The sequence below is a fragment of the Erinaceus europaeus genome, chromosome 8 (assembly GCF_950295315.1).
Source record: "Erinaceus europaeus chromosome 8, mEriEur2.1, whole genome shotgun sequence".
Classification (NCBI taxonomy): Eukaryota; Metazoa; Chordata; class Mammalia; order Eulipotyphla; family Erinaceidae; genus Erinaceus; species Erinaceus europaeus.
Genome location: NC_080169.1, coordinates 70,497,562 through 70,511,628, shown reverse-complemented (window position 1 = coordinate 70,511,628; position 14,067 = coordinate 70,497,562).

Below are 14,067 nucleotides of genomic sequence, written 5' to 3'. Positions count from 1 at the left end.
ACTTTTACAGTGTAAGGGAGTATAAATGACATGCCCTTTGAATTATTTTCAAGAAAACTTTATGAATATAAAAGGAAAAAATAAAAAAATCCCTCCTCCTGTGGAATTCTAAAAACATTAACTCGCTCAATAAGTATTAATTGAAAACCTAATAGGTGTTAGGCACTGTTCTAAACTGCAGGGATGTTACTATATTGACAAACAGGACAAAGGATGGGGAAAGTTAATACAATGTAACAGGCTGTAAAATAGCCCAGGAATAAGTATGTAGTATATAAAAGTAAAAGTTACTTTGAAGTTACTTGGATGGGAAACTGGATTTTTTATTTTTTACTAAAACCAACACACACTTTGTCGTCATGAAGTTTCTATTTTAGTGCAATGGGCAGAAATCTTCACTGAGAAGGCGGCATTTATGCAGAGTTAAAGAAGGTGCTCAAATGAGTCCTGAGAATACCCAAGGACAGAACATCCCCAAAGAGGAAAGGGAATAGTAAATATAGACAGATGTCCAGAGGAGGCAAAAGCCTGCAGTTTTCAAGCAATAGCAGAAGCTTCAGTAGCCACTGTGACTAGAGCAAGGGAGTAAATAGTGGACAGGTAATGTAGAGGAGGGAAAGGGAAAAATCAGAATATGAAAAAGAAGTAGTTATCTAATAGACTCAATGTCTTTTTATAACAAATATTTTCTACTCTTCACTATTCCGAAATTAAACTACTATGACTTCAAAAGAACAAATACAATGTCAAATGAATGAGAAATTAAAGTCACTTGTAATATCTTTTGGCATGTGAATGTTCATACTTGAATACTGTAAAAGACCTAATATGTCAGCTGTATGTAAAAATCACTGGAAATGTAACAGCTACAAGTGCATACTGATACCAAAAATGGTGTTGTCATTGGTATGATCTCCCACAATGGCAAGCATCTAGTAAAACTCAGAAAAGAGTGCTATATCTTTCCTCCAAATATATGGTAGCAGCATTTCTGAAAAAAATCAAGTGTACATTAAAGCTTGGTAATAATTATTTGAATTTACATTTGATTAATTTGTAGGTTCAGATCATTATAAAGAGGTTGTATATCTTTATTAATAACCAAAGAAGCATTCACAAGTCATATGGAATGCACATAGGAAATTTTTTGTATTGACTGAAATGTTTTATACCTTGATGATTATGAAGGTGTATACATTTGTCAAAACTCAATAAATATTACACTTAAATTGGTATGTCTTATATTATGTAAATAGCCCCTCAAAAACTACTTTAAAAAATCATACGGGGAGCCAGGCGGTGGCACACTTGGTTAAGTGCACACATTACAGTGTGCAAGAATCCAGGTTCAAGCCCCTGGTCCCTACCTGCAGGGGGAAAGCTTCACGAGTGGTGAAGCAGGGCTACAGGTGTCTCTCTGTCTCTCTCCCTCTCTATCTTCCCCTCTCTTTTTCTCTCTGTTTCTATACAATAATAAATAAATAAAACATTTTTAAAAAATTTTAAATCATGCAGGAGGGAGTTCGGCAGTATGGCAGCAGGTTAAGTGCATGTGGCACAAAGCACAAAGACCAGCATAAGGATCCTGGTTCAAGTCCCTGGCTCCTCACCTGCACGGGAGTCGCTTCACAAGCGGTGAAGCGGGTCTGCCGGTGTCTATCTTCCTCACCCCCTCTCTGTCTTCCCCTCCTCTCTCCATTTCTCTCTGTCCTATCCAGCAACATCAATAACTACAACAATCAAACAACAAGGGCAACAAAAAGGGAATGAATAAATAAATAAACATATATATATTTTTAAATCATACAGGATAAGGGTCCCCCCCAGGGTTATTTCTGGGGCTCAGTGCCAGCACAAAGAAGCCACTGCTCCTGGTAGCCATTTTTCCCCCTTTATTGGATAGGGCAGAGAGAAATTGAGAGAGAAAGATAAACACCTGCAGACCAGCTTCACCACTTGTGAAGCATTTCTCCTGCAGGTGGGGAGCCCGAGGATTAAACCCTTGCACAGATCCTTGCCTTTAGTACTGTGTGCACTCAACTGGGTGCACCACCGCCTGGCCCCAAGGTTTTTTTGCTTGTTGTAAATATATTTATTTATTTCTGAAGTCGTTTTTTTTGCCTCCAAGGTTATCGCTGGGGAACGATGCCTGGACTACGAATCCACTGCTCCTGGAGGCCATTTTTTCCCCATTGTTGTTGCTGCTGCTATTGTTGGATAAGAGAAATTGAGAGACAAGGAAAAGACGGGGGGGGGGGGGGGAGATAGACCTGCTTCGCCACTTGTGAAGCAAGCCTCGTTTAGGTGGGGAGCCAGGGGCTCAAACCAGGATACTTGCACCAGTTCCTGAGGTAAACTATGTGCGCTTAACCCAGTGCACTACCGCTCGGACCCTCCAAAGTAGTTCTTTTTTTAATATTTATTTTATTCATATATTCCCTGTTGTTGCCCTTGTTGTTTTTTATTGTTGTAGTTATCATTGTTGTTGTCGTCGTTGGACAGGACAGAGAGAAATGGAGAGAGGAGGGAAGGCCGAGAGGGGGAGAGAAAGATAGACACCTGCAGACCTGCTTCACCGCCTGTGAAGCGACTCCCCTGCAGGTGGGCAAAATAGTTCTTAATAGTCAGACTCTGTAAGATGGACTAACAGCTCAGGCACCTACACATTAAATGCCGTTTAATCATGGTACAAGCCAAAATGCTTGCCACAGTGCTGGGGAGCTAGCATAATGATTATGCAAAAGACTTTTATGTCTGTGACACCAAAGGTTCCAGATTCAACGCCCAGCACCACCATGAGCCAGACGTGGGCAATGTTTAGTAAATTTAAAAATTCAATAAACAAAATGTCCACTACAAAATTTTAAAACTTGTCTCCACCGAAGATACTGCATGCTGTCTCTTAGTAGAATGAAACTGTACAGTTTTGAGCAGAGGAGTGATTCAGATTGACGTGCTTGAAAAGGATTGCTCTGGGAGTCAGGCGGTAGTGCAGCAGGTTAAGCACACTTGGCGAGAAGACCAAGGAGCAGCATAAGAATCCTGGTTGAAGCCCCTGGCTCCCCACGTGCAGGGGAGTTGCTTCACAAGCAGTGAAGCAGGTCTGCAGGTGTCTTTCTCTCCCCCTCTCTGTCTTTCCCTCTTCTCTCCATTTCTCTCTGTCCTATCCAACAACAATAATAACTACAATAAAAACAAGGCAACAAAAGGGAATAAGTTAATTAATTATTTTTTATTTTAAAAAGGGCAACAAAAGGAAAAAAGTATTTTTTTTAAAAAACGGATTGCCCACAAAGTGGTCTATTTTGTTGTTCCTGATAGAGATGACTGGTAACAATGGAGAGAGGGATTTATTCGAGGTGTAGACCCATCCTATCTGTTTGGGAATCTCAGGACTCCCCAACTAGGGCCTCAGCTGATGGGATGGCCTGATAGTGACTTAAGAGTCATCATTAAAGTATGCCAGTCTCTTGCCCTTATTCAGCTTTTGCAGTCCTTGCTTTGCTAAGATTAGCTTTGGAGTGAGTGAGAGAACTGTAATAGGAAGAAGGTGAGGAGGGTATCTAAGTCTAATTAGAAACTATTTCATTATGAACTTTATACTGATTCACTGCAGACTATTGTGTACTTTTGCTTTCAGGTATATATTTTGCCCTAATTTATAGATACATGTGAACATATGCTCTATCTCATGGGTCCTGGTCTATAACTAGGTTTTGAGACTTTGTTAGGAAGTGAACCGCCTAGAATGGAATTAGAGAATCCTATGAAAGGAAAGGTCTCACCTGAGTAATAAAGCTGAAGTGTTGACATTCCACACCTGAAGTCTCTGGACACAGTCTAAAGTGAAGCATGCTGAGGTGGTACTCCTTGCGTTGATTAGGTTGGGATCGGTGGATGCAATATCATTTGGTATGAATTGAGAGAAGCATGCAGGAAAGTGTGCCCCACCCTAGAGGTTCCAGGACTGGGGGAAATATAGGCTCTATAGGGGAAATGTGAGGTTCCTACTGTCTTAGGGTTCAAGAAGACAATTATTGTTATGATCACATTATTTGGTAATTGGGTTAACTTTGAAAAATCCCTTTGTTAGGATTTGCTGTATCATGACCATAAATGTAACATGACCATAAATAGGACCTTGCCTTCAACTTGGATCACAATGGTAGAGAATGGTTCCAACCTCCAAGGGGAGGAAGGAAGGATGGGCAACATAGTCTATGTTCCACCTGAGTAAGATGGGTCCTGAAATTGGGGCAGCTTGGAACGTTCCTACTCATGACCACAGAATGTGAGCTCAGATCTACAGGAATGCAGAGATCACATAGGCTCCTAAGCTGAATATGGGCCCCAGATCAGATCACATCAATGGGGTTTACAGTCAACAGTATTTATATACCTTTCCCATATTTGGGAGCTACTCTTTTCCCTGATCCAGCTTTCTGGTCCTTTTTCCATCCTTGACATCATCTCCCCAGACAATAACTTGGATCCACCTACATATCAGGTTTCAGGCTCAGGGGAAAAAAAAAGAGTATAGCCACAGGCCCTTTGGAATATAACTAAAATACGCCTACTAGCTATCTACAAAATGGAGGAACTCCCCTCCCCCAACACTTCGTCTGCACTATTCCAGCCTTTAGGTCCACGAATTGGTCAACAATTTGTTTGGTTTTGTATGCTAACTCTTTTGTCAACCACCAGGTTCCAGATGCTAGCATGATGCCGACCAGACTTCCCTGAACAGACAACCAATGTGTCCTGGAGCTCTGCTTTCCCAGAGCCCTTCCCCACTAGGGAAAGAGAGAGGCAGGCTGGGAGTATGGATCAACCAGTCAACACTCAGGTTCAGCAGGGAAGCAATTAAAGAAGCCAGACCTTCCAACTTCTGCATCCCACGATGACCTTGGGTCCATACTCCCAGAGGGCTAAAGAATAGGAAAGCTCCCCACACCTATGGACATCTAATCTTTGACAAAGGGGCCCAGACTATTCAATGGTGAAAGCAGAGTCTCTTCAACAAATGGTGTTGGAAACAATGGGTTGAAACATGCAGAAGAATGAAACTGAATCACTGTATTTCAACACATACAAAAGTAAATTCCAAGTGGATCAAGGACTTGGATGTTAGACCAGAAACTATCAGATACTTAGAGGAAAATATTGACAGAACTCTTTTCCGCATAAATTTTAAAGACATTTTCAATGAAACGAATCCAATTACAAAGAAGACTAAGGCAAGTATAAACCTATGGGACTACATCAAATTAAAAAGCTTCTTCACAGCAAAAAAAACCACTACCCAAATCAAGAGACCCCTCACAGAATGGGAGAAGATTTTTACATGCCATATATCAGAGTTTAATAAGCAACATATATAAAGAGCTTGCCAGACTCAACAACAAGACAACAAATAACCCCATCCAAAAATGGGGGGAGAACTTGGACAGAATATTCATCACAGAAGAGATCCAAAAGGTCGGGAAACACATGAAAAAATGCTCCAAGTCTCTGATTGTCAGAGAAATGCAAATCAAGACAACAATGAGAGAGCACTTCACTCCTGTGAGAATGTAACACATCAGAAAAGGTAACAGCAGCAAATGCTGGAGAGGGTGTGGGGTCAAAGGAACCCTCCTGCACTGCTGGTGGGAATGTAAATTGGTCCAACCTCTGTGGAGAACAGTCTGGAGAACTCTCACAAGGCTAGAAATGGACCTAACCTATGATCCTGCAATCCTCTCCTGGGGATATATCCTAAGGAACCCAACACATCCATCCAAAAAGATCTGTGTACACATATGTTCTTGGCAGCACAATTTGTAATAGCCAAAACCTGGAAGCAACCCAGGTGTCCAACAATAGATGAGTGGCTGAGCAAGTTGTGGTATATATATATATACCATGGAATACTACTCAGCTATAAAAAATGGTGACTTCACCGTTTTCAGCCGATCTTGGATGGACCTTGAAAAATTCATGTTATGTGAAATAAGTCAGAAACAGAAGGATGAATACGGGATGATCTCACTCTCAGGCAGAAGTTGAAAAACAAGATCAGAAACAAAAACACAATTAGAACCTGAAATGTAATTGGCATATCGCACCAAAGTAAAAGACTCTGGGGTGGGAGTGGGTGGGTGGGGAGAATACAGGTCCATGAAGGATGATAAATGACATAGTGGGGGTTGTATTGTTAAATGGGAAACTGGGGAATATTGTGCATGAACAAACTATTGTATTTACTGTTGAATGTAAAACATTAATTCCCCAATAAAGAAATAAATTTAAAAAAAGAAAAAAAAAGAAACTATTCAAAAAAAAAAAAGAATAGGAAAGCTAACAGGGGAGGGGATGGGATATAGAGAGATGTTGGTGGGAATTGTGTGGAGTTGTACTCCTCTTATCCTATGGTTTTGTTAATATCTCCTTTTTATTAAGAAAAAAAAAAGGATTGCTCTGATTTAGGGGCAGAGTCAGGCAAAGACATGCAGTGAATTCAGTTATGTGCTGATTCTTTGTTTATCTCATTAATAAGTACATGTTTTATAAAAAAGGAAGAAGAATGGAGTTGTCTTCCTCCTTTTTAAAAATATATTTTCATTTATTATTGGACAGAGAAATTTTGAGAGGATGGGGGAGGTAGAGAAGGATAGAGACAGAGAGAGATACCTGCAGCCCTACTTCACCACTTGTGAAGCTTTCCCCCTTCTGGTGGGGACCAGGGGCTTGAACCTAGGTCCTTCCACACTGTAACATGTGCATCACCACCTGGCCCCAAGTTATCCTGATCAACTTCAAATTCTAATCTATAAATTTCCAATAATCAAACCAGTGTGGTATTAGAGAAAAGACAGACACTCGAAGAAGACAGAATTGAGAGTACAGAAATAAACCCACACATAAACAATTTTTGACAAGGCTCAAGACCAGAAATGAAGAGAAGAAAATCTCTTCAACAAAAGATGTAGGAATTTTGAACATCCACATGCAAAAAAAAAAAAAAGAAAGAAAGAAAGAAAAGAAACTAGATCATTATTTAGCACCATCCACACAAATATTAACCAAGAATGGATTAAGTACATAGACATGAGACTCAAAAATCATAAAATACATCTAAGAAAAGATATACTTTACATCATGAGCATCTACCTATTACCCACAGAGATGTATCTGAGGGCTCACCTCTAAGGTCAAAGGAAATAAAGACAATGTTAAATTTTTAAAAAGAAAACTTCTGTATAGAAAACAAACAAAACACCATCACAGAAATGGATATCTATTTTTGGACAAGGGACCTCAAAATAATAAATAGTGAAAGAAGAGTCTCTTCAGCAAATGGTTATGGGAGGGGGGGAAGGAACCCTTTTACAGTGCTGGTGGGAATGTAAATTGGTCCAACCCCATGTAGAGAGCAATTTGGAAAACTCCCAGGAGGCTAGAAATGGACCTACCCTATAGCCTAACAATTCCTCTCCTGGGGCTATATCCTAAGTAAACAAATACAACCATCCAAAGAGATCAAAGTACACTTGTGTTCTTAGTGGCACAATTTGTTTTAAATTCTTTATTATCTTTATTTATTTATTGGATAGAAATAGCCAGAAATCGAGAGGGAAGGCATTTATAGAGAGGGAGAGAAACAGACAGACATCTGCAACCCTGCTTCACAACTTGCAAAAGCTTCTCCCCTGCAGGTGGGAACTGAGGGCTCAAACCCTGGTCCTTGCACATTATAACATGAGCAGCACAATTTTTAATAGCTCAAATTTGGAATCAACCTAGGTATCCAACAACAGATGAATGACTAAGAAAGTTGTGGTATATATATACATAATGGACTATTATTATTCAGTTATTAAAAAAGATGAGTGGGGGGGCAGTAGTGCAGTGAATTAAGCACACATGGCATGAAGGGCAAGGACCAGCATAAGGATCCTGTTTGGAGCTCCCTCCCAGTTCCCCACCTGCAGGGGGGTCACTTCATGTGCTGTGAAGCAGGTCTGCAGGTGTCTATCATTCTCTCCCCTCCTCTGTCTTCTCCTCTTCTTTTGATTTCTCTCTGTCCTATCCAACAACAGTAGCAATGGCAAAATAACAAGGGCAACAAAATGGGAAAAATGGCCTCCAAGAGCAGTAGATTTTTAGTGCAGACACCGAGCCCCAACAATAACCCTGGAGGTCAAAAAAAAAAAAAGGAGTCTGCCGGTAGCACAGTGGGTTAAGCGCACATGGTGTAAAGCGCAAGGACTGGCATAAGGATCCTGGTTCAAGACCCAGCTCCCCATCTGCAGGGGAGTCGCTTCACAGGTGGTGAAGCAGGTCTGCAGGTGTCTGTCTTTCCCTCCCCCTCTCTGTCTTCCCCTCCTCTCTCCATTTCTCTCTGTCCTATCCAACAATGACATCAATAAAACAACAAGGGTGACAAAAGAGAATAAATACTAAAAAAAAAAGAAAGAAAGAAAGAAATCGGGTGGGGAAGATAGCATGATTGTTATGCAAACCAACTGTCATGCCTGAGGCTTCCAGGTCTCAGGTTCAATCCCCCACACTACCAAAAGCTGGAGCTGAGCTGCGTTCTGGCAAAATAAATAAATAAATAAATAAATCACTTTCTTCACTTCATCTTGGATGGAGCTTGAAGGAGTCATGTTAAATGAGATAAGCCAGAAAGATAAGGATGGATATGGGATGATCTCACTCATGAACAGAATTTAAGAAATAACAGAAAGAGAAAACACAAAGTAAAACTTGGACTGATTGAGTGTATTACAGGAAGGCAAAAGAAGCTGTCGGAGGGCAAAGAGAGGGGTCAGGTAATGGGGAATTTCAGGTCCTGGTACACAATGATCTAAGCTGGAAAGGATCTAAGCTGGAAGTGAGAGTGTACTGTAGACACCCATCAAGGCAAGATAGTAAATTATACCCATGTGCCAACGATTGTACTGTAAACTATTAACGTCTCAGAAAAAAAAAAAGAAAAAGAAAAAAGGAAGAAAGAAAGAGATAAAATGAACAAAGCACTTAGCACCACAAGACAGACTCAAAGCGAAAGGATGGAAAACTATCACACAAGCCAATGGGCCACAAAAAAGGGCAGGAATAGCTATTCTTAATTTGACATGATAGACCTTAAAATAAATAAAAATTTAAAAGATAGGGATGGACATTACTTAATGCTCAGAGGATCAGTCAGTCAAGAGGTCTTAACGATTATTAACTTCTACGAACCCAATGAGAGGCCATCTAAATACATCAAACATCTACTGAAAGGGCTACAGCAATATATTAACAGCAACACAGTAATAGTAGGGGATTTCAACACCCCTTGGATGTTAGACCAGAAACTACCAAATACTTAGAAAATATTAGCAGAATTATCTTCCATCTAAATTTTGAAGGCATCTTCAATGAAACAAATACAATTACAAAAAACAAAAACAAAACAAAGGAAAAAAAAAAAACACCTAGTTGACCAATAAGCATAGAACTTGGACTGGGTCTAGTGTATTCCACCAAAGAAAATGATTCTGGGGTAAGGGAGGAGGGTTTAGGTCCTGGAACATGATGGCAGAGAAGGACGTAGAGTAGGTTGAACTGTTACATGGAAAACTGAGAAATGTGAACAGGGTTAGATGGCAAATTGAGAAACGTGAACAGGGTTAGATGGCATAATAGTTATGTAAAGAGACTCTTATTCCTCAGGCTCCAAAGTCTCAGGTTCATGGTAAATTCACCTTCTTTACTCCATCTTGGATGAAGCTCGAAGATACCGTGTTAAGTGATATAAGTCAGGAAAAAAAGGATAAATATGGGATGATCTCACTCACAGACAGAAGTTGAAAAACAAGATCAGAAGGGAAAACAATAAGCAGAACTTGGACTGGAGTTGGTATATTGCACCAAAGTAAAAGACTCTGGGGTTGGGGTGAGGGTTCAGGTCCGGAAACATGATGGCAGTGGAGGGCATAGTGGGGATTGTATTGTTATGTGGAAATATTATACATGTACAAACTATTGTATTTTACTGTTGACTATAAACCATTAATCCCCCTAAATAAAAAAGGTTTTAAAGAAAAGAAAGCATAGGACAGGGGAAAAAATGAACAAAGCACTTATCACCACACACACACACAAAGGCAACCTGACTGGGAGAGGATATTTGCAAATCATATATCAGACAATGGATTAATACTAAAAATATGTAAAAAAAAAAAAACCTTTTAAACTCAACAGCAGCAAATAACTCAAGAAGAATGTGGGAAGATTTGCATATAAACTTCTATCACAAAAAAGAAGGTATACCAATACCCAACATGCTTAAATTATGCTAAAATTTATTATGTTTAAATTCACTCATTAATATATATAAATCAAAACTATCAGTATAAAGAGAAAATATCTTATACCTGTGAGAATAACCTACAGAAAAGACTGCAAGCATGTATTGGTAAAGGTGCAGAGAAAAAGGAATTCTCACACAGTGTGATGGGAATGTAAATTGGTGCAGCCTCTATGGAAAACTGTACAAATATTCCTTAAAATATTTAAAATATAAACAGTCTGACTTAGCAATACACTCCTAGGTATTTATCCAAATAATAAATTCAAAAAAAGGTAATGTACTCTTGTGCTCACAGCAGCATTATTCAAAATAGTCAAGAGGTGGAAATATATATATGATGATTGGATAAAGAAGTAGAGTGGACCTAGAGGTGGTGAAGAGAATACAATGTTGAACTCTCAAGCATGAGGTTCAGAGTTTGATTCCTGGCATCACATGTGCGAAATTGACACTCTGGTTCTCTCTCCTCCACTCATAAGTAAATAACAAGTTTAAAAAAATTAAGTAGAGGGGGTCGGGCGGTAGTACAGCAGGTTAAGCGCAGGTGGTGCAAAGCTCAAGGACTGGCAGAAGGATCACGGTTCGAGCCACTGGCTCCCCACCTGCAGGGGGGGTTGCTTCACGAGCAGGGAAGCAGGTCTGCAGGTGTCTTTCTCCCCCCCTGTCTTCCCCTTCTCTCTCCATTTCTCTGTTTATCCAACAACAACGACATCAATAACAATCACCACAACAATGATAAAACAAGGGCAACAAGGAAAAGGGGGGAAAAAAACAGCTTCCAGGTGCAGTGGATTCGTGGTGCAGGCACCGAGCCTCAGCAATAACCCTGGAGGCAAAAAAAAAAAAATTAGAACATCATAAGTGATGGAGCAGAGATCTGGTTTCCTAGCCTCTTTCACTCTAACCTTTCTCTCACACACTAAAAAAAAGTGTTAGAAATAGAAAGGAATGGTAAGTTTCATAATATTATAAATGTACTAAATGCTACTGAAGTGTTCGATTTAGAGTGGTTAATTTTAAGTTATGCCACTTCCATGACAACTTAAAAATAAAACTATATAAGGGGAGAATTTTAAGGTTTTATTTTATTTTTAAATTTATTTTCCCTTTTGTTGCCTTTTATTGTTGTTGTAGTTATTATTGTTGTTGTTGATGTCGTCCTTGTTGGATAGGAGAGAAATGGAGAGGAGGGGAAGACAGAGAGGGGGAGAGAAAGATAGACACCTGCAGACCTGCTTCACCACCTGTGAAACGACTCCCCTGCAGGTGGGGAGCCGGGACTCCAACCAGGATCCTTATGCAGGTCCTTGCGCTTGGCACCACATGCACTTAACCCGCTCCCGAATTTATTTTTTTAAAAAGGTCATATAATGCAGAAAGGTTGAGTTAGATGTAAACTAAGAGGTCTTTAGATCTGCTGGGTAGGAATTCTTTTTAGGAGAAATGTGCCAGTAGTCAGGTTATTGTGGCTCACCATAAATGGTCCCATGCAGTAGCTTGTAGGGGTCTTGTCTTCTCCCCACTACTTCTACAAATTTGACTACTTGACCACTTTAGATACTTCATATAGATTAAATCACAAGTTTTAATTTTAAATATTAACCATCACTGAATGAAAGGGATTTTTTTTTCTTGCTTTATTCAGGAGGTTTCTGTTAATAATCTGGCCTGAGCCTGATCAACAGAGCGGACGAATTTTATATAGTACAATCATCTCACATCCCTTGTTAATAATCCATTTCTGAATAAAGAAAGTAAATGTCATCATACTGAAGGATCACTAATTAGAAGACTAGGTAGTTACTTGGCTTGGAAGCTATTTATCAGGTTTTAATTTTTCTCTAAATGTGAAATGAAATAGCATAAGAAATGTGAGACAGAAAAGTTCAAGAAAAGGGTAGATTTAATTACCGCATTCTCCTGCAGCTGGTATTTATTATTTCACTATTTTGCCTTTGTTGTGTAATACTTTAGTTCTTACTAAGTGGAGAGCCACCTGAGTTTTGGTGACACTTCCGTAATCTATATGACCTTAGATAAGCCATTTATTTTATTCAAGTACAGAAATTATTATCTCCACTAGTATCCTAATGCACCAAGATGGATATTTTAACACCTGGCACACCTATTTTACAGTGTAGCCATGGGAATATTATGAGGAAAAAAGCTCTGAAATATTAAATCTTAGATATATTAAAGAAATTTCAGTTTTTCAAACTTTTGTCCATTTTATATGATTTTTTTTATGTCTTACACTACCAAACTGCAAAGTCATGCTCCCCCCCCCCCCATACTCTATGTACTGAGTTACCTATCTCAGTAAACTCACAGATTAAAAAGTGGTCAACAGTTTTTTGTTGTGACTAGATTTAGGAATGAGGGAGTAAAGGATACAAGGAACAAACTAAAGAATTTCCCTCCCTTCTTTCTTATTTACTCTCCCATAACTTCACAACTACAAATCCACTAGTTTGGGAGTATAGAGGGCATAGGGATGTAGGGTGAAATGACAAGTTATTATTTGAAGTGCTACAGTGGGAGAATCTCAGGAACGGCTTGAACCTTCATCCGTAGTTTCTCTTAAACTACAAGTATAAAAGTTTTGTGACTCAGTGGTTTATGCAACAGCTGGAAACTCAGGATCTGTGGGTTCTAGCCATGTATCTGACATTTGTTTTTTATAAGTAAGCTAGTCATGTTCACGCCTGTGTTTTATTTATTTGTTCATCTATTAATGAGGACAGTGATACCAAATCGCTTTTCAAGGCTGGGGGAAAAAAGCTCACAAAGATCTGTGGTGTTGTGATAGCTGTAATAAAGGTAGTCTACACCATGTACAACCTTGCATGTTGTCAACCTTGCTTTCTGATCTTTTCCAATATGATAATTTCAATCATTTTAAATTCCATATTCTTCTCGTTCCCCAAATCAGTTACGTGGAAAGCGCTGCGAAATCTTTTACAAAAAGTTGTGTTCCTTAACTACATCAGATGCAAATTGAAGCTACTGAAAATTAAGAGACGATAACAACAACAACAACAACAACAACAACAACAAAAACCTATTATGTTGCAAATAAGAGATGTTTATCAAGAAGAAAAAAAGAAATTCTAATAACCTAGCCAAAGTAAAACTCAAAGAATTTAAAACAAGTAACATTCTCTATCCAATTGTCACTGGACTTTAACAGAATTTGCCAAGCATAGTCACTTTTTGTTGTTGTTATATTATCTTTATTTACTTATTGGATAGAGACAGCCAGAAACTGAAAAGCTAGGAGGAGATAAGAGAGGAAAAGAGACAGTAAGACACCTGCAACATGCTTCACTCAAAAAGCTTTCCCCCTGCAGGTGGGGTCTGGGGGCTTAAACCCTTGTCCTTGTGCACTGTAACATGTGCGATCAACCAGGTGTGACAACCCCTCAAGCATGTAGTCTCTATTAATCCACCTTCTGGTTTGTATATTCTTTAACCTCTCAAAAGTAGAAGCATTCATGATCATCTGCTCCTCTGCCTTCAGCCTAATTTCTCTCCCAGTTCTGAGTGAAAAGGGGTGAGCTAGATCAGTAGATGAAATAGCTCAGATTCCAGCCTTCCTCATATACAATGAAACTAAGTCTCAATATCTGGTTCAAGTAAAATGCTTCAAATCCAGCAAGGGTAGATAGCATAATGGCTAATGCAAAGTCTCAATATCTGGTTCAAGTAAAATGCTTCAAATC